The sequence below is a fragment of the Silene latifolia genome, chromosome 4 (assembly GCF_048544455.1).
Source record: "Silene latifolia isolate original U9 population chromosome 4, ASM4854445v1, whole genome shotgun sequence".
Classification (NCBI taxonomy): Eukaryota; Viridiplantae; Streptophyta; class Magnoliopsida; order Caryophyllales; family Caryophyllaceae; genus Silene; species Silene latifolia.
Genome location: NC_133529.1, coordinates 24,194,051 through 24,217,120, shown reverse-complemented (window position 1 = coordinate 24,217,120; position 23,070 = coordinate 24,194,051). Strand labels below are relative to the sequence as shown.

Below are 23,070 nucleotides of genomic sequence, written 5' to 3'. Positions count from 1 at the left end.
TCCAAGTTTGAGCATATGAAAATAATGATTTAAATGAACTTCTTGCTAAACATGTGAAATTAGTTTATGGTCCAGAAGTACCATAACGATTGAAAAATAATGTAGTCAAAGTGTACAATTAAAATGTCAATTCATACATATGTGGTTTAGCAAAGAAAATCGCTCAGTATTGGATGATTTATTCAATAATTATTGAATTGATTCTGCTTAAGAGAAGATTAAGAAATGATGGCTACACTCTTTTTCCCTTCGACTAGGTTTTTTGTCCCAACGGGTTTTTCCTAGCAAGGTTTTTAACGAGGTGCCACTATAAGTGCATTATTGCGCTATAGTTTAGCCATGTCAACATGATTGATTAAGATGACTATTGTTTTAGACGTATAACTAGTGTAACACCCGTGAAAAATCACGGGGTTGTGTACATTTTTTTTCTAAAGATGACTATAAATTTAAATTTTTATATAGGCAATTCTATTAATTGAACATGTGTACTTTTTGCAAATTAAAAAGAAATAATATAATATCATTATAAAAAATAAAATATAAAAATGTAAATTAATTAATAAGATAACATATGAAATGTTAATAGGATTAACCAGTAATTTGCTTTAAAATTGATCGATATTGAGCTTAATAATAATAATCGGGTTATAAATTTAATCGATTCCATAACGGTCCGTGTTGTGGATGGGTTTCGAGTTTGATAAAATTAAATAGATGTTGAATATGAGTCGTGGTTAGAGCCCAATAACTAAAAAGCCCAGCAAATGAATGGATTGTGTCCGGAGTCTTCATTTCAACCGTGTCATTTGTTTAGACATTTTATCAAAGTTTATGAAATGAATATGATGCTCTTCATTATCATCCTTCAACAACACACCCATTTCCTTCACTCGTCCAAAATCCTTCCCGATTATCATCATCAAAATCAAAGTAATGAATTCAAACTTCGTCTATAATCAAAGTGACGACGTTACTATTGAAGATTATTCGCCCAGATTCAAAATTTCTTGATTAATTTACAAAATGATCGAGAAATGACAATAAAAATTGTGAAAATGGTTGATTGATTAGATTATTATTGAAGATCAAGGTATGTTTATTCCGATCTACAATTTTCTGTTAATTTTTTTTTTTTATTCCGGTAAAGGCAAAATTGTTTTTAAATTTGTACTATAATTGTTTTTTTTTATTGCATGTTGTTGAAAGTTGTTGCAAAGGTACTCCAGATCTCTAAAATGATGGATCTGTTGGTATTAAGAGTATTATTGTAGATCAAGGTTCGTTCATTCTGATATACAATTTTTTTTTTTTTATTCCTGTAGAGTAGTAGTCGACTTTTTTAAATTAAGAGGTTATTAAATTATTTTTTTGATTGCATGTTGTTGGAAATTGTTGCAAAGGCACTCCAGAACTTCTAACATGATGGATCTGTTGATATGAAGGTTGTTATTGTAGATCAAGGTGAGTTTTTTCTGATCAACAATTTTGCCTTTTTTTTTTTTTTTTTAAATTCCGGTTAACTATTAATAAATTTGTTAATTATAATGGGTTGAAATTTTCTTCATTATTTGATCAACAGGTAATGGTCATATCAGAAATTTGTACTATAGTCAGTAGTCAGTACTATTCCAACAATTGGTAAGTTGTGCTCCTTTGCCTTTCTCTGTTGGTTTGCACTGGTTTTAATCTCTGTTTTTAATTTAAAATTTTTATCTTTATCGCACTTTTTTCATCTGGGTTTGTTGTATTTTTACATTAAGATCGTACTTTTATGAAAAGGTAGCATTTTTTTTGTTATTAATCATGCTGGTTTGTGCTGGTAGTTAGAATTTGTCAATAGCAACGTAAAGGAAATGAACTTTCTTCATTTTGTTTTGTGTTTTTCATATATATGCACTTGTGCACATGTTTTATACACATTCGATATCTTTTCTAGATGTCTCATTTTCTATGTTGATATCTACATTTGTCATTGCTGTAGGGTTAGGGCCTGTAGCACCAATGTTTGAAAGCCTTCGTATGAAAGAAATCATGTATATTAGCGCACATAAAGCTAGGCAAATTCGCTCTCTGAAAGTTTTTATGCACATGCATCATATAGAAGTTACCCTCTGGTGCTAGGTCTAGGAGAATTTTAAAAAATTAATTCTTAGTTGTATGCTAGTATCACTCATGTTCTCTCATGGTAAGAAAGTTTAATATATATGTCATACTTCAAATAAGAATGTTTTTGCTTCAAAAAATCATGTCGTTGTACGGTCATTATAATAGTAATGCTTAAAAACTTCACTTGCTATTACATTTGAGCACACATGAAGGCTGTTTTTTACTTCTAAAACTTTTGTAATTTGTTTGGTATTAGCAGCAATGCTTAACTAAAGTAGCTTTTATTTTAATGTGAATGTTCATTACTCAGAGATCAGTTAGGGCCTTAGGAATAAGATATTGGCAATAAGTCAAGGATGGTTATCTTTTTTATTCTCTAATAATCATGCTATAGCTTTTAGTTGCATCAAATTATTAGATTTATAAGACGAATGAGAAAGGAAAATGAAAGAGCAATCTAATACAAACAAAAATAGAATAGTGTATCAAAATAACAAAAATATTGTAAATTTTTTGGGAATGTCTTAAATATTGTAAATTTATTGAAAAAGTAAGGGTGGGTTAACGTCACTGTTGATATTTTAATTTCTGTAAATTGAAATACTGCAAAAATATTTTATTTTAATCAAGAATGCTATTTGAGTTTTCTCTTGCATATGAAGAGGTTTTCTATTGCACTATTTTCTTGTATTATACAAAGAACCGCATAACTTTATTAAGAAAGATGTTCTCTATTGCACTATTATATGAGATTGTTAATGCAAAGATTTTGGTTATCTGATATTATATACGTGATATATGATAATTTGTTGAATATGATCATGATAGAATGATTTGGGTGTGTTCTAAATACTTTCTGAATAATACTAAATAAAGGTTAACAGGTTGAATACTAAATAATATATACATTTATAAATGCAGGTTGATCTTTAGACCAATAAAAGTTCATAGTTGTTTTTTAAGGAAGAATTGACTGAATATAAAGTCCTATATCCAACAAATTAGTAGAATGATATACATGAAGTTTATAGTATAAAATTAGTAGAATGTTAGTCCAAGTTAGTCCTTCACGGTTTTAAAAATTAGTAATCCGATTATGTGTGTCTTACATATTACAAAAAGGATATTTGTTTTAAAAAATAAAACGTAATAATAGTACTCATCAAGTAACTTGCAAATTGTTATAAGAAACTGTTTCTAAAGGATAATATTATTCAGTTAAGTAAGATTTTATCGTGACGTATTTCAAAAACAGTAGGCATTCAATGTCAATTTTTACAAATTAGAAAAGTAGTATAAAGAGAAATTCTCAAAATAGTTTGACAACTATATAGTATAACAATTTCAACATCAGATAAATAAGTTGCTCCTAAGGTACAAATTGATTATTTTCAAAATCAACCTCAATTATACGGAAAAAAATATAATAAAAAGTCATGTAAATACCAAACTGTCGTGTAAGTACTAATCTTCAATATGTAAATAAAACGGTTTGTACTGACAAAATTAAGTAGCTTACCTGATTTGGTGTTCTAAAGAACTCATAACCAAGTTTTCTGGAGTGAGAGTAAGCCTATTTCTCTGAGAAATCCAATTGTTTGCAATTCCTCCTGAATTTTGATTGTTTTCTAAAAAGAAGGAAGAGGAAAAGCAAATGAACGATTATTGTATAAATTTCATTGTAGAGAATGAATAAAATAGAAGTACTAAGCCTCTATTAAAAACTAAAAAGAAAAAAAGAGATATACCTCTGTATCAACAAATAAGGGTTCAATAGCTTGAAATTATTGATCTATTAAAAACTCATTGAAAAATAACAAATATAAATACCGAAGAAAAATTACTGAATATGTGATAGTAAAGGCATTCAAGATACTAATTTTATGATTGCAAAACAGAAATTTAAAAAGAAGGGAAAAATAAAGTACATACTTCAACATCAACAAAATAGAAAATCAATCGCTTCATTCTTATTATTATGTTCATTCTTTTTTTTTTTAGCAAAGACTTCATTCTTGTTCTTATCCTTGAATTCAGGTCGCTAGCACTGGTTCAACGCCACAACGGATATAGGAGAAGATGTAAAGAAGGATTGCTTTATTTTATTTTTCAATTTAGAGATTTTGATAGATGGTAAAGAAAGAGGCTGTGATGAATGAATTTGTTGTTTACACGTTTAATTAAATAGGTGATTAAATATTTTTTAAAAAAGATTGGTTGTCCATTGTCATTCTCGAGTAACCTTGAGAATGACAAAGGGGTATTTTGTATTTATGGGTAATCGAATCGGATGTATAATTAATTTGATTTGAGAATTAATTTGATTTGAGAAACAGTTGGGCTTAATTAAATAACAGATGTATCATTAATAGGAAATTTACACGATTTATTATAATAGGCTGACATGGCTGCTAGGGTAGACGTGATTGGCTAAAGGAAAACAGATTTGCTGAGGTTGATTGTGAGGGCGCGAGGAGCATAATAGTGCTTCTACATTGTGCCACATAGGCAATTGTACAAGATTCTTTTATAGTAATAATGATAATGTTATGTCGTTTATTGAAGAGAAACTATATTGCGGAAGTATTATTTTGAAATAAAGATCCAAGAGTTATTATGAAATGATTATGTTGGAATATGTGTCCTCCGACAATAATGTGATCACAACTGTTGATCATGATGATCACATGTTTAAATCTCATTTTAAGAATACATGTGGGATGTAATATTTTACAAATCAATCCGGTCCACACATATCAGTAATGATTGGCTGACTAGAGTTTGACATTACTGTCGTGCGACGGTGGTGATCAGTTGATCCCCTTAGGACATACCTATAGGGAAATACTCTTAATTGATTATTTAATTAATCGTATGCCGATACGAGTTAATTAAATTGCTTAAAATTGACGGATGATTTTGTGAGTAAAATTAGCGTGTCTTATTGTAATTCGATTATATTAGATACGGTCTAAGTAATTGAATTGTTTTATTACTTAGATAAAATTATTGTTTACGAAACAATTTGGAATTGAAATTGAATGAATAATTTATTATAAATACAAGACGTTATAATTTATAATTTGATAAACCGTTTTGGTACAAGTAATTACGAATTACTAGTCGATTTTGTAAATGACATATTTTATGAATATGTTGATTTTTAATATGTCAAAAATACATTACAAATTCACATGTCAAGTAATATGTCACATATGTCACAATTGACAAATGACAAAATAAAATGGACCTTCCATTTTATTTTGTATGTACCGAAAATTGGAGGGAGTATTAGTGGAAAAATTATGTTGATTATTTTAATAAGAGAAAACATAATTATTAAAGCCTAATCTCTAGCCATGCAACCCTACAAGCTTTTGAGAAGAGCAAAAATAAAAGGCATTGGGCATGCTACCCAAGGCCAATTATTTCGGTCACCATAAGGGAAAAGAAAAGAGTTTTTCTTTTCAATTTTATTCATTCATTTATTTTAATACAACATTTCTAGTGTAAGAAATGATACTCTCTCTATCTTTTGTGAAAATTCTAGAGAAATAAACTCACTAATCCCTTCTCTCTCAACCGAAAAATAAGAGAGAACAAAAATATTTTGTGTCAAAATTTTAAGTAAGACTAATCCTAATACTAGATCATATTATTTTAGTCTTTAAGAGGTTTCCTTGGGTATTCACTTTTGGGAGAGATTCTATACTTGAATCTTTGTTTATCCATTATTTGAAATGCTCAAGAACTAACAAGAAGGAGATCTTGTTGGTGCCCATAAAACCGAAATCATATAGTAAGGTTGATGATTTCTTCTCTACTTTTATTTATGTTTGCATGCATAAGATCAATATTTAATTTTATCACTAAATTAAATTGTAAGATATATAAATATGTTGTATAATGAGATATAGATTTCCAACAAGCGGTATCATGAGCCTTAGGTTGTTTGCATGCAAATCGGTTATAGTTTTTCCGAGTTATACGATTAACATATAAAACTTATAAATTTGTGTTTATTATGATATATCACGAAATCAATTATGCATGTTAAAGTTTCTGATCCTAAAATGTATTTAGGATATTTTGGTTAATTTATGGATTTTATTGTTCATTTTATATAATAATGGCATTAAAAATGTGATTTTATGATAAAAATGTCATTTTCGGACTAAAATTAGCTAAACTTTGAATTTTCCAGTGGTTTTTGGATATGTTTTCACATATATTATTTTTAGATGATCTGTAAATTTTCATAATTTTTGGAGTTTTTATGCTCGAAATATGGATTTTTCATGATAAAAATCGAATTTAAATGAAAAATAGATTAATATGAGAAATATTTCGAATCAGGTCATAGAAATTTAGTATGTTTTCACATAAAATTTTAAAAGATGCGTGTAAAATAATTGGCTATAAAGAAGTCTTTATGCATGATTTATGAATTTTTGATGAAAAATAACATAAATAGTGACTTAATTAGTAAATAATTGCTAAAACATACTTCATGACTAAGAAAAAACGTCACATGTTGCATTTTATTACCCATTTCAGATCGAAAATTGAAAAGTTGATATATATAATTTTTCTCATATTTTTATGATTATATTTGATAAATCCGATAAACCGCAACAATGTTTTTCCCGATAAATTTTCGAAATTTTAACCTAAGTTTTTGAACATTATGAGTGTCATGGTATTTTTCCAGAATGTTCATGAGTTTAAATTTCAAATTTTGAATTTATTTGAAATTTTTGTGATTTATTTGAAGTTTATGACTTTTATTGTAATTTTGAGTCCATTAATGAACAATTTTAAGAAATATAAGTAAATTATTGTCAAAATATTAGTGGAGACTAATTTTGAGTCCTAAGTTGGTTAGGGTAATTAACTTGTGCATAAATATGATTTTATGTAATTTATTGTGATTTTAAAAGGTTGAATCACGCAAATCCGTAAAAACCGGTTAATATACGATATTGGCTCCTTAAAGGCGATTTAGCATAAAATTGGGTATGTTCATACATATTATAATGCTGCATTTTATTTATGATTGTCATAATTTTATTTTATGTAATTTTTGAATTATATAATTTTACTTAGTATGGCCTTAGTTTTTAATTGGTATTACCCGAAATATATGGAAATATCGATTCGGTTGTAATTTATTGTGATCTCGTATCACCATTATGTAATTTAATAGATTTATTTTTATTTTAATTACAAATGTATAATAGGAAATTATGTAATTTGTTATGTAATTTATTTATTCCGGAGATCCTTGAAGACGGTGTCACTCGAGAAGGCGATCCATTAAAGACGGTGTTACCTCGAGATGCGTGCCAAAACCGAAGTTCAAGGGACCAATGGAGTTGGTTTCCGAATATGTAATAGTTAATTAGATTTTCTATTTTAGGAAGGCCATACTAGGATTTAATTTATGCTTTGCATTTTATTTATATGTCGCATGCATCGCTAAATCGCCATAACTAAAACATGCATTATCATTAAATCGAGTTTATCGACCGTGTCAATTACAATTATCGTAGTTCACCGCTTTAGTTCACTTAAAACGTGATAGATAATAAATTGACATGACCTCTCGCTAAAATAAACAATTGAGACTTAGCCTTACCAAAGAGTAGAAACCAAGAAAACCTATTTCGTGAGGGAGTGGACTCGGCTACACTGGGGTACAAACCTTGTTACGTAGGGGAAGTGGGTGATAAATGTCAATCCACCGAATTCATGTTGATAAGGGATGAATCGGCTACACCGTGCCCAAGTTAATGTGGATTTGGATCATGGACACATTTATTCGAAATTTGGGTTGAACTTAACAAAAGTATTGATAAGGGATGAATCGGCCACACCGTGCCCTTATCGGATGTGTTTTGGGCTAAAGATAAATGTTAATGTAATTTTATCGACCAAGAGTTCTAAAAGTAGAATCGATTAAAGAGTTAATCCACCGAGTTATATTGATAAGGGATGAATCGGCCACACCGTGCCCAAGTTAATATGAATTTGGATCTTGGAATCATTTATCATAGTTGGGTAGAGGTCACTATGTAAATGCTATACTTATTTACAAGTATTAATAAAACGATAAATGTTAAGTTTTCTACTATTCCGTTATCATATTGTTCTATTTCTTTACCACAATTCATATACGATATCATTTCGATTTTAATTCAAATCTCCATTAAAACATCGTAACTAAAGACAAATTTGATTTTTCTTTTAAAACCTCGTATTATCCATTGTAAGGATCTCTTGTGAAGAGTATAGTGTGGGAAATAATCTGTATACTTCCCTTATTATTAAGGATTATAACGAATTTAATGAAGACGATACTAGTCATAAAATAAAAATACATAAACAAAATTAAAGGATTCAGAAATAACCTTCGGTCCTAGCAAATACGGCCTAAGAACAATATCAAAATAGATATTCGCCTATCAGTTGCACCCAAGACGATATGAGATATGCCCTATTGATTATGCTAGAATCGATCTAAAATTTTCTGTAAAAATTTAGGTTTTTTGTGTTTTTACTGATGAGAAGAGGCAAGAGAATGAGTAGAAAAATTAGGTCTAAAAATAATCTCCCTCTCACCTACTTAAACCGTGAATTAGGTTAGTAATAGGGTAGATATTTTCTTCCTTATTTTCGGCCCATATAACCGAAATAAGGAGTATTATTTCCTTATTTTGGTTATTCCAAAAATGTATAAAATGTGTTAAATTGTCATCTAGCGAGGATCAAACCCATAACCTCTTGGTTTGTGTACCCTCACTATTACCACTATGACACATTCATCTTATTGATATTAAATATAACCGATTACATTTAATTACGAATTAACAGATTAATTCGTCCAAGCTAACATTACATACATTTAATTAAATATAACTTATTATATTCAATTTATGAATTGACAGTTAATTCGTCTCAACTAATATTATTTAATCTTCATTAAATAATTGTCTCATCAACACATTGACTAACTGTTTAGTCATATTAGGCATCAATGCGATCATATTTCTATAACCACATCTCTCAAACACATCCTATAGGTGTGACCTTTAGGAACCAGTTGATCACCGCCATCTGTATGATAATAACGTCAAACTTTCTAGCAAGCCAACCGTTATTAGGTAAACGTTAATCAACTGATTAAATATATGAAATATACCCTTGTGAACCTGTAAGAGATTTACACTAATTTGTGGAGGACACAAGCTCCAACAAACTCCCACTTGTCCTCACAAGTGTATGTGCGATAACCGATTCTCATATCCTAAAATTTCTCCCACTCAATGTAAAACAATTTGTAAATCCGTATTCACAAAGGTCGTATTTTACAAGCGATCAATATCAAGAGTGGTTTCCCCGACTAGAGAGTAACTTAACTGATAAACGAATCAACATTCGAGCATGGCCATGCATTTCAGTTACAACTCCTCGAGTGGCCCTGAGAAATAACTATACCTGATAAGGGTTGGACATTTTCCTCAACTCGAATCCTGCAGATGTAAGCACAGTATGAAATGACCCGAAAAAAAAATCTACTTAGCCTCGATTCACGATCGTGAGAAAGAAACCAAAGTCACCCAAAAACTGCCTTAATCTCAAGAGACAGTCGATAGTCAAAAGAATCGACTCTAGAAACACAATGGATGTCCTATCCACGACCTGACACCGAATGTTTTTAAACATTTAGGACTCCATTACGTTGTCACAAAAAGTTGTCCTACGAGGTATCGTTATAATCTCGCATCTGTGATCGATCAGTTAACCGTTTGACTTATGGCTCGTTGAACCCACCATCAATCGACTGCACAATATAATAGCCGGAGTTATCAGCTCACATTGGCGATTACGGACCAAAACAAATATAATGTAATTCAGTTCACTTTGTGGCGTTCAATGTTGTCGCTGAATCCACATGAAAAACAAAATATTATAATAAAACGATGAAGTTATAAATAGTATATGAAAAAGATAATGAATCAAATCCATAATCAAGTACTACAACTCAGGAACACGTTTAATTCCCATGTAAATAACGTGCCCTACATGCTTATCATAATTCAACGGTTTAGTGAGAGGATCCGCGATGTTATCATCCGTCGCAATCTTGTCAATCACTATCTCTTCTTGCTCCACGTAATCACGGATCAGGTGAGCTTTCCGATGTACATGTCTAGATTTGTTGCTAGGCTTTGGCTCCTTAGCCTGGAAGATGGCACCTCTATTGTCACAATAGATGGTGATCGGGTCATTCGAACTAGGAACTACTGTAAGTCCTTGTAAGAATTGACGAATCCATATCGCTTCCTTTGCTACCTCCGAAGCGGCATAGTACTCGGATTCAGTAGTAGAATCTGCTACAACACTCTGTTTGGAACTCTTCCAGCTGACCGCATCACCATTAAGAGTGAAGACGAACCCGGACTGAGATTTTGAGTCATCTCGATCCGTTTGGAAGCTAGAATCTGCGTAACCGATTGCGCATAGTTTAGTATCGCCTCCATAAGTCAATACCCAATCCTTAGTCATCCGTAGGTACTTGAGGATGTTTTTGACATATATCCAGTGTGTTTCACCTGGAGTCTTTTGGTACCGACTCGTCATACTCAATGCATATGCCACGTCTGGACGTGTGCATATCATGGCATACATGATCGATCCTATTGCAGATGCATAAAGAACACGACTCATGCGCTCAATCCCTTCAGGCGTCGTGGGTGACTGAGACTTGCTCAACTGCATCCCAGTCGTCATTGGAAGGTTTCCCTTCTTGGAGTTGGTCATGCTGAACTTCTCAAGAATCTTATCCAAATAATACTCCTGACTAAGTGATAAGGTCTGTCGTGATCTATCTTGGTAGATACGGATTCCCAAAATGCGTTGTGCCTCACCCAGATCTTTCATCTGGAAATGGTTCTTCAACCATTCTTTAACCGAAGATAGGAGAGGAATGTCATTCCCAATCAAGAGTATGTCATCGACATACAATATCAAGAAAACAATCTTGCTCCCACTCGACTTGATATATAAGCATGGTTCCTCGACCGATCGAGTGAAACCATACTCTTTTATCACCTGGTCGAAACGATGATTCCAACTCCGAGAAGCTTGCTTAAATCCATAAATAGAACGCTTAAGCTTCCATACTTTCTTAGGATGTTTAGGATCTATGAAACCTTCGGGTTGCACCATGTACAACTCTTCCTCCAAATAACCGTTTAAGAAGGCGGTTTTCACATCCATTTGCCAAATTTCATAATCATGAAATGCGGCTATCGCTAAGATTATCCGAATGGAATGTAGCATGACTACAGGTGCAAAAATCTCATCATAATGCAGTCCGTTCACTTGAGTGAAACCTTTTGCCACAAGTCGTGCCTTATAGGTATCTGGTTGCGCGTCTACAGAACGCTTTATCTTGTAAAGCCATTTGCACGGTAGAGGTTTTACCTTATTAGGTAAATCAACTAGATCCCATATGTTATTCTCATACATGGAGTCCATCTCGGATTGCATGGCTTCGAGCCATAGTTTTGAGTCGGAACAGGTCATACCACCTTTATAGGTGACGGGTTCATTACTCTCTAGGAGTAAAACGTCATTCTCCTCGACCATACCAATGTATCTGTCCGGAGGATGAGAGACTCTACCCGACCTCCTAGGTTCCTCAGGAATATTAACCGTATCATCAGTTGGAGGAACAACTTCCTCCATCCGTTCCTCGGTTGTTGGTTCTGGAATCTCCGACAGCTCGAAGGTTCTATTACTCGTCTTGTTCTCGAGAAATTCTTTCTCTAAGAACGTCGCACTAGCCGCAACAAAAACTCGATGTTCGGTAGGCGAATAGAAGTAATGACCAAATGTTCCTTTTGGATAACCTATAAAGTATGTCTTGACCGATCGCGGGCCGAGCTTATCCTCGTGTCTCCACTTGACATAAGCCTCGCAGCCCCAAACCCGAATAAAGTACAAGTTAGGGACCGTTCCCTTCCACATTTCATATGGAGTCTTGTCGACAGCTTTAGACGGACTTCGATTAAGTATAAGAGCAGCTGACAAAAGAGCAAAACCCCATAATGAATCAGGCACTACCGTGTGACTCATCATGGATCAAACCATATCAAGTAAGGTTCGATTTCTCCATTCGGACACACCATTCAATTGAGGTGTTCCAGGTGGAGTTAACTGCAAAACGATTCCACAGTCTTTCAGGTGTTGATCAAACTCATTTGAAAGATATTCGCCACCCCGATCTGAACGGAGTGCTTTAACCTTTCTACCCAGTTGGTTCTGTACCCTGTTCTGGTATTCCTTGAATTTCTCAAAAGACTCACTTTTATGCTTCATTAAGTAGACATATCCGTATCTACTCAAATCGTCCGTGAAAGTGATAAAATATCTATAGCCATCTCTAGCGGTAATTGACATAGGTCCACAAACATCAGTATGTATGAGTCCTAATAGGTCACTAGCGCGCATTCCAACACCATTGAAGGAGATTCGAGTCATCTTGCCAATAAGACATGATTCACACGTGCCATATGTAGAAAAATCGAATGCGGGAATAGTCCCATTATCGACGAGTTTCTTCACGCGTTTCTCATTTATGTGTCCCATTCGACAATGCCATAGATAGGTTTGATCTTTGTCACCAACCTTTATTTTCTTATTATTCACGTGTAATACTTCTGTGGTTTGGTCTAAGATATAAATTCCATTCATGGAAACTGCTTTGCCATAAATCATTTCATTGAAAGAGAAAATACAGCTATTATCCTTTATTGAAAATGCAAAACCGTCTTTAGCAAGTACGGAAACAAAAATAATGTTCTTAGACAAACTGGGTACATAGTAACAGTTATTTAAAAATAACTCAAAACCACTAGGGAGTTGGATTACATATGTTCCCTTCGAGACAGCAGCAACTCGTGCTCCATTCCCGACACGCAGGTCCACATCACCTTTTTCGAGAGGTATGATGTTCTTTAGGCCCTACAAATGATTACACAGATGAGAACCACAACCAGTATCTAGTACCCAAGTTCCGAAACTTGTATGGTTAATCTCAATCATATGAATATAAGATGACATACCAACAGGAACGACGCGGCCTGCTTTGATGTCCTCACGGTAGACGGGACAGTTCCTCCTCCAATGTCCAGTCTTGTGACAATGGTGGCACTTTATGTCACCGCCCTTGCTCTTTGCCTTGCCCTGTGAGCCACTAGTCTTACCAGACGCACTCTTACCGTTTCCTGGCTTCTTAAACTTTGACTTACCTACAGCTAGGTCGCCATGCGCCTTGCCCTTACCTTTACCCTTGTTGTAAATCGTGAGAACATCCTGCTTCATGCTCCCACTCAATTTCATATCCTTCTCGGTCTGTACGAGAAGGGAGTGTAGCTCATGAGGACTTTTTTTCAAGTCATTCATGTAATAGTTCGCCCTGAAAAGGGCAAAACCATCGTGAAGAGAATGAAGCATTCGGTCAATGACAATGCTCTCACCGATTTTACAATTCGATGCCTCCAGACTTCTCGACATTCTCAATCATGTGAAGAATGTGTGGGCTAACCGGTTGGCCCTTCTGGAGTTTCGCATCAAAGAAGCAACAGGTATGCTCATATGTAACGATTCTCGGTGCTTTTGAGAACTCGTTAGTGAGCGTAGTGAAAATCTTGTTTGCACTTTGGGCAATGAAGCGTCTCTGCAAATTGGTTTCCATTGCAAAGATGAGTACGTTCTTTATCGCACTTGCTTCCATAACGAAATCACTATAAGCGAGTGACTCGTTGACTCCTGCATTGGGGCCTGGGTTGACCGGTATTGGCTCAGTTAAGTACTTGAGCTTACCGTCTGCAATGGCGACATTCCGTAGTGCCGCCTCCCGATCCGCAAAGTTGGACCCGTCATTTTTCGATGTGTGAACCGATTCATCCGGTCCATGAATATTTTCAAACTAGGACGGGCGATCAAGTGTGGCATTAGGCATTGGGATTGCGTTATTTCCACCATTTGTTGTAACAAGATTATCAAAAATAATCGTGTTCTACACTGCAAAAAGAAGAATAAAAATAATAAGCATGTGCATCGTTTTGATTTTAAGTCTAATGAATTAATGTCATAACGCGAAGACTCAAAACATTTATACAATTGACCTCCCTCAAGAATTATATAAATGATCCCAAGACTCAATTCTCTGTAAATTGATAAGCTAACCTTTTAGCTAATTCTACCGTTAGAATTCTTGGTCGATAAATTTCTGTAAATTCTATCTTTAGTCCATCATAATCACGAGAAACTCTTCGGACTATGATGTTGAGGTAAACTAAGTCAACACAACTACTTACCCAACGTAAAAGGGGTCATATTATGCCTACCGACGAAGAAGGGATTCATAGTTGTTTGCCCTTATAAAGACTAATCTCAATTTCCATTTTAGAGGAAGATCTCATCAACTTTATTTTAATTCATTTTAAGTGAACTAATATCTAGCATGCGAGAATGAATAAACTAAGGTGATGGCTTAACAAGTGTGTGACATCTGTATGTCCATGAAAACTAACATACAACCTATATGAGTCAATTTTCATGCATTTTAGTAGTAGGTGGTTTGGTTTTAGGCGGAATATGATGCATAAACTAACATGTGAATGAAAAACAATAGAATGAAAAACGTAAAAACAATAAAAGTCCTAGTGTGGCCTATCCTATCAAAATGAACATTAAATACAAGTTTGGAATCCATCCTTGGACCCGAGAAGCTTGTCTTGATGTTCCATCTTGATCCATGTAGCGGGAGTGAGCTCCAATCTCCATCTTTAGTCTTCTTTGAAATTACAATAATTAAGATTACATAATAAACCTATTTATTACAATCTAATTTCAAAACCCAAAACTAAAAATAAAGGAGATTCGAGATCTCATAATTACATAAAAAAAATCATGTTTCCTTCATTACGAAAACATAATTTGACTAAGGCCACACTAAGTATTACAATTTACAACCGATTGCAAAAATAAATACGTAAATAAAATTCATTCATTCGATTCATTCAACAAAATTAAAATGCATCAACTAAAAATAAATTAAACATACATGACACAATTCCTTAATTATGTTGATTAACTTATCCAAACCACCTGTTTAATTGATCAAATTAAGTGACAATTCCTCAATAATCACTATAAATTTAATCTTAATTCACATTAAACTTGTAATATGAATTCAATCCGTCAAAATTTTAAACTGCTTTAAAATAATTAGGTATCTTATAATTATGAACCGCTTCACAATAATTAATTTGCCAAAACAAGACTACTTTTTTTATTGTCTCGGCAGAACCCAAAAAAAAAACAGATTTTTTTTTTTATTTTTTTTTCATTTATACAGCCCTGTCGTGAACAGTAACAAAACAGGAAAAAAAAAATTTTTATCTTTTCTCGGTAAAACTGAAAAGAAACAAAAACAGCCCGTAATCTTTTCTCGATTTTTCAGCAAAAACCGAATGAAAAAAAAACAGTTTTTTTTTTTTAAAAAAATTACTGTTCATCCGTGAACAGTAACGGAAACGAAAAGAAAAAAAAAATTCCACGGCTCAAAAAACAATCCAGCCGATTACATTTTTTTCTCGCAAACCCTAATTATTGTTTACAAACAATTTTATGAAAATCATCAAAATTAAAATTCGTGGCCTTGGCTCTGATACCACTTGTGGGAAATAATATGTAAACTTCCCTTATTATTAAGGATTATAACGAATTTAATGAATACGATACTAGTCATAAAATAAAAATACATAAACAAAATTAAAGGATTCAGAAATAACCTTCGGTCCTAGCAAATACGGCCTAAGAACAATATCAAAATAGATATTCGCCTATCAGTTGCACCCAAGACGATATGAGATATGCCCTATTGATTATGCTAGAATCGATCTAAAATTTTCTGTAAAAATTTAGGTTTTTTGTGTTTTTACTGATGAGAAGAGGCAAGAGAATGAGTAGAAAAATTAGGTCTAAAAATAATCTCCCTCTCACCTACTTAAACCGTGAATTAGGTAATAGGGTAGATATTTTCTTCCTTATTTTTGGCCCATATAACCGAAATAAGGAGTATTATTTCCTTATTTTGGTTATTCCAAAAATGTATAAAATGTGTTAAATTGTCATCTAGTGAGGATCGAACCCATGACCTCTTGGTTTGTGTACCCTCACTATTACCACTATGACACATTCATCTTGTTGATTCTAAATATAACCGATTACATTTATTTACGAACTAACAGATTAATTCGTCCAAGCTAACATTACATACATTTAATTAAATATAACTTATTATATTCAATTTACGAATTGACAGTTAATTCGTCTCAACTAATATTATTTAATCTTCATTAAATAATTGTCTCATCAACACATTGACTAACTGTTTAGTCATATTAGGCATCAATGTGATCATATTTCTATAACCACATCTCTCACACACATCCTATAGGTGTGACCTTTAGGGACCAGTTGATCACCGCCATCTGTATGATAATAACGTCAAACTTTCTAGCAAGCCAACCGTTATTAGGTAAACGTTAATCAACTGATTAAATATATGAAGTATACCCTTGTGAACCTGTAAGAGATTTACACTAATTTGTGGAGGACACAAGCTTCAACATATAGATAAGTGTTATTCGTAATCAAAAGGGTTTTTTGATTCTTAACTAACATATCTACTTACAATAAATTGTTTCCCATATGTTTAATTGAGTTAAGTACTTTGAAACGTTTTGGCAACTAGATTTGTTTGAAATCAAAATTGACCAAAATACCGCAACCACTTCAATAAAAGTTTTAAGACTAAACAAATGAATTGAAGAGTAGTCTTCATGAAATTCAATTTTGCTTCTCTAAGCAAAGATTCTTTGAAATGAGTGGGAGCATTCTCTTAAACCGTTAAGAAAAGGACGAGGTTCAAGAAATAAAGATTATAATGGAATTGATACAAGGTAATGTTAAAAGTAAAGTTATTGAGAATAACGACACAAAACCTATCAATCCCGACCGATAAAGTTTCCATTGTCTTAAATTGTTGGACACTAGAAAGGAAACTACCCCAAATTGTTAAAGAATAAGCAAGTTAGTTGTGGGACATCTAATAAGACTTAGTTCTTTATTTATTTGATTAACATAAATTTTGCTAGTACTACTTAGTCAATATTAGAAACCGGTGGTGGTTTTCATCATTGTATTTGATACATAGGATGATTAGAATATGACGACTAGCAACAATGATGTCGAGAGATAGAGTCATTGTGTACTCAATCTAGTTTATTTGGGTTTATATTTATACCTTAATTATAACTATTAAGTGAATAAACTCTAAATAAGAATATAATTTTGTTAAGATACAAAAGAGGTTTCACTTTTGTGACCCTATACACCATGATTTGATGTATGGCTAGCCCATTATCAAGGTGATTATATTCTAAACCTAACTAGAATTATATATCATGTAGATGATGCAAGACTCAAATTGGTAACCCAAGAATGAACCTTAAATTCTCAAATGATGAACGCAAAGAGTTATCGAGTACTCTTGAAACCATTAGATTGTTAATGGTATATGCGTATCTTGTATTCAAAGCAAGATGTCTCGTGCCTTTTGGTTGAAAAGGAGATCGAGGTTGTAAATCATTGATCCAAAATAGGTTTATCATTTTCTTTTACCAACAATTTAAGTTGACGCTAATGTGTTCACTTAATAAGGTAAATAGAGAAATCTTTGAAGAAGTTCAAAGAGTTCAAGGAATCACGATTTAGTCGTGATGAGATTATCAAAGTGAAGACTTTGATATAAGCCAAATGAAATGTGATATAGTATCACAAATTAATCTCTCTTAGCACGCATTATGGGATAATGTGTGGTTGGATAAGAATTCAAACGCTATTCGATAAGTTTTGGACTTCGATCAAGTTACTTTGATTTACTTGATCCTTTTGGGAATTTTATCATTTTGTCTAAATTTTTTTTTCCACTAAATCTAAAACGAATCATATGAGACATGAAATGGTAGGGTACCATGTTTGTAAGTTTTCACAAGAAACAAATGCTCATTTTTCCCTTTCAATTATCATGAGTACAACGGGTTTGCGGCTCGTGAAGCTGTCTTTCTAAAATACAAGTTTATTTCTAGAAGACAGAGTGGGAGAAATTATTCAAGAGCCACAAAGAATGCCACAAAGAATGTTATGTCCCAAGAAACTGGTCTTTCTTGACTACATGAGACATTTTGTGTAAGACGTTGTTTCTTCAAAACCTAGGAGGTTAAAATCATCACTTATTGAAGATGATGAATTAGTGTTACTTTTAGAAAGTAAAGAGCTTGCAACTTACAAAGAAATTGTTTGATTCAAGTTGATTACTTCTGGAAAGTAATGAACATATGACTTACATGAGAATGTTTAAGTCACAACTCAATACAAGGCTTAGAGCCATGAAAATCCGAAATCAAAGGCTTAATTAGTGACAAAGGGTTTTTGCACTAATAAAGAGAGATTTCAAAGCTTGATTGGTAGCAAAGGGTTTTGCACTAGTTGAGAAGCTTAAGTCTAAGGATTGTATTTCGTTATGATGAGATATATAGCAAGTGAATCCAAAAACCCACTTCTTCAATTAGAAGGAATGTATTCAATACATGTCTTGAGTTTTATAGATTCTTACAATTCTAAGATAATGTGCAACTTAAGAGATGGTCTTGAGTAGGACATCAATGAGTTGGAATCAATGATTTGATCATGTTATAAAACTTTTCTCGATAAGTCGAGAAGTTGTGTTTATACATAGAGTTTAGTGGGAGTTACGGTAATTTTAATTAGTCTTATATGTGGATGACATATTGATCATTGTGAATGATTTAAGACTGGGAGAAATATAATACATCTTTAATATCCAGATTTATGGAGATAAATCCACATGATATTAACGTCAAATAAGAAGTCTTATGTTGATAAGATTCATGACTAGCTCAATCAAGTTGAACATATTTGATTGATTCCATTTGCTTCCGTTGCCGGATCAATTAAATGAGTATTGATGTATAACACTTCATATACTTTGAGTATGATGAATTGTTTCAAAATTGAATTTAAGTAATCTTTACCAAGTAAACCATAAAGATTACCCTTAAGTGCTTGCAGAAGCATTAAGGAAGTAAAGCAAAGTGTTTATGATGCAATTTTGTGTAAGAGTGTTACACAAATGACAATTGACAATTGAGATTGCGCATGGTTTCCGACAAAACCATAATCAAAACACATTAGGATGGTTAAGATACCATTGTGGCTATGTTATTTAAGAAATAGATTTTCTAGAATCGTTCTAGGCAATAAAGAACAATGAGAAATATTTACAACGGAAATTGAGTACACTTACAATCATGAGATGTGCAAGAAGGATGAGTCCCTCACACTGTGAAAACAGTGGGAGCTATTCTAAGGCCAGAGGGCCTATGTCTTGATTGGATCTCGACACGTACTCAGAAAGTTTTGTAATGCAAATGTATACATTACAAAGGAAAACGAGTATGTAGTAAGGTTGAGTTAGGTATAAGAAGTTGCTAAAACCAACTAACCAAAGCCTTCTCATAGGCTTAACATGATAAGTCATGTCATATGTCATTTCAATTGCATTGAGATGAACAACTACATATAAGATGAAAATGGATTATAAAAATATGAAGTAGTAATCAGGTATTGACTCTTCATATGTGATAATCACATTTGTCGTTCGAGTTTTTAAATCTAAAAAAAAAAAACTCCTTTCATACTTTGTTACATCCAAACGGGTTGTAGAGACAATTGAACCCCGTTAAAGTGAACTCGGATTAACATAGTATTCGCCCATAGTCACTTGTATGAGGTGACATCTCGACGTGACTAGAGTGTGATGCGATTGATGGCAAGTTCAAATGCCATAGAGTTATATGAGATGACTAGTCGATCACATAGGCAGACTGTTAGGAACACTTTGTCGGGCCTTATGACCGCTTATAGAGTTCTGGCAAATTTATATAGCCTGGTTGTGGCGAGAGCTACTATAGTATTCTAATGAGTCGATTCTTTTGACTAAAGACTGTTCACCTAAGGTGGCACAGTTTCAGATTAACTTTGATTTGTGTTACTACGACCTTCGTAAATGGGGTCAAATGGGCATATTTTGGGTTATGATGGTTGTGGCTAGTCGAAGGGAATGAGTGCGATAGGAATTGTCCACCCCCTTATCAGGGTTAAAACAATATCTCAGGGCCACTCGAGGAGTAATGCACTGGAAATGCGTGGCCACGCTCGGAAGGTATCTATGGTAGATAACTCCGGTCAATCAGTTATTCTCCAGATCGAGGAAACCACTCTCGATATGATCACTTGCAAGTACGACCTGAAAGACACCTTGCATTGAGTGGGAGATAGTAATAGGACAAGAGAATTGGTGACGCACACTTGTCGAGGACAAGTGGGAGATTGTTGGAATATGTGTCCTCCGACAATAATGCGATCACAACTGTTGATCATGTTGATCACATGTTTAAATCTCATTTTAAGAATACATGTGGGATGAAATATTTTACAGTCAACCGGTCCACACATATCGGTAATGATTGGTTGACTAGAGTTTGACATTACTGTCGTGCGACGATGGTGATCAGTTGATCCCCTTAGGTCATACCTATAGGGAAATACTCTTAATTGATTATTTAATTAATCGTATGCCGATACGAGTTAATTAAATTGCTTAAAATTGACGGATGATTTTGTGAGTAAAATTAACGTGTCTTATTGTAATTCGATTATATTAGATACGGTCTAAGTAATTGAATTGTTTTATTACTTAGATAAAATTATTGTTTACGAAACAATTTGGAATTGAAATTGAATGAATAGTTTATTATAAATACAAGACGTTGTAATTTATAATTTGATAAACCGTTTTGGTACAAGTAATTACGAATTACTAGTCGATTTTGTAAATGACATATTTTATGAGTATGTTGATTTTTAATATGTTAAAAATACATTACAAATTCACATGTCAAGTAACATGTCACATATGTCACAATTGACAAATGACAAAATAAAATGGACCTTCCATTTTATTTTGTATGTACCGAAAATTGGAGGGAGTATTAGTGGAAAAATTATGTTGATTATTTTAATAAGAGAAAACATAATTATTAAAGCCTAATCTCTAGTCATGCAACCCTACAAGCTTTTGAGAAGAGCAAAAATAAAAGGCATTGGGCATGCTACCCAAGGCCAATTATTTTGGCCACCATAAGGGAAAAGAAAAGAGTTTTTCTTTTCAATTTTATTCATTCATTTATTTTAATACAACATTTCTAGTGTAAGAAATGATACTCTCTCTATCTTTTGTGAAAATTTTAGAGAAATAAACTCACTAATCCCTTCTCTCTCAACCGAAAAATAAGAGAGAACAAAAATATTTTGTGTCAAAATTTTAAGTAAGACTAATCCTAATACTAGATCATATTATTTTAGTCTTTAAGAGGTTTCCTTGGGTATTCACTTTTGGGAGAGATTCTATACTTGAATCTTTGTTCATCCATTATTTGGAATGCTCAAGAACTAACAAGAAGGAGATCTTGTTGGTACCCATAAAACCGAAATCATATAGTAAGGTTGATGATTTCTTCTCTACTTTTATTTATGTTTGCATGCATAAGATCAATATTTAATTTTATCACTAAATTAAATTGTAACATATATAAATATGTTGTATAATGAGATATAGATTTCCAAAAAGCGGTATCATGAGCCTTAGGTTGTTTGCATGCAAATCGGTTATAGTTTTTCCGAGTTATACGATTAACATATAAAACTTATAAATTTGTGTTTATTATGATATATCACGAAATCAATTATGCATGTTAAAGTTTCTGATCCTAAAATGTATTTAGGATATTTTGGTTAATTTATGGATTTTATTGTTCATTTTATATAATAATGGCATTAAAAATGTGATTTTATGATAAAAATGTCATTTTCGGACTAAAATTAGCTAAACTTCGAATTTTCCAGTGGTTTTTGGATATGTTTTCACATATATTATTTTTAGATGATCTGTAAATTTTCATAATTTTTGGAGTTTTTATGCTCGAAATATGGATTTTTCATGATAAAAATCGAATTTAAATGAAAAATAGGTTAATATGAGAAATATTTCGAATCAGGTCATAGAAATTTAGTATGTTGTCATATGAAATTGTAAAAGATGTGTGTAAAATAATTGGCTATAATGAAGTTTTTATGCATGATTTATGAATTTTTGATGAAAAATAACATAAATAGTGACTTAATTAGTAAATAATTGCTAAAACATACTTCATGACTAAGGAAAAACGTCACATGTTGCATTATATTACCTATTTCAGATCTAAAATTGAAAAGTTGATATATATAATTTTTCTCATGTTTTTATGATTATATTTGATAAATCCGATAAACCGCAACAATGTTTTTCCCGATAAATTTTCGAAATTTTAACCTAAGTTTTTGAACATTATGAGTGTCATGGTATTTTTCCAGAATGTTCATGATTTTAAATTTCAAATTTTGAATTTATTTGAAATTTTTGTGATTTATTTGAAGTTTATGGCTTTTATTGTAATTTTGAGTCCATTAATGAACAATTTTAAGAAATATAAGTTAATTATTGTCAAAATATTAGTGGAGACTAATTTTGAGTCCTAAGTTGGTTAGGGTAATTAACTTGTGCATAAATATGATTTTATGTAATTTATTGTGATTTTAAAAGGTTGAATCACGCAAATCCGTAAAAACCGTTTAATATACGATATTGGCTCCTTAAAGGCGATTTAGCATAAAATTGGGTATGTTCATACATATTATAAT

At 32.5% G+C, this 23,070-nt stretch overlaps 1 long non-coding RNA gene across 3 annotated transcripts; it reads left to right on the top strand.

The window, feature by feature from the left end:
- The first annotated feature begins 802 nt into the window (after positions 1-802).
- LOC141653276 (uncharacterized) lies at positions 803-4,351 on the top strand. 3 transcript variants are annotated; one of them, XR_012547368.1, is made up of 4 exons: positions 803-1,280; positions 1,404-1,464; positions 1,583-1,641; positions 4,147-4,351. It is a non-coding gene; the product is annotated as an uncharacterized LOC141653276 (long non-coding RNA). The 3 variants fall into 3 exon arrangements; XR_012547367.1 differs by lacking the exon at positions 4,147-4,351 and having other exon boundaries at positions 804-1,093; positions 1,210-1,280; positions 1,583-1,940; XR_012547366.1 differs by lacking the exon at positions 4,147-4,351 and having other exon boundaries at positions 1,583-1,940.
- Positions 4,352-23,070: the final 18,719 nt, after the last annotated feature.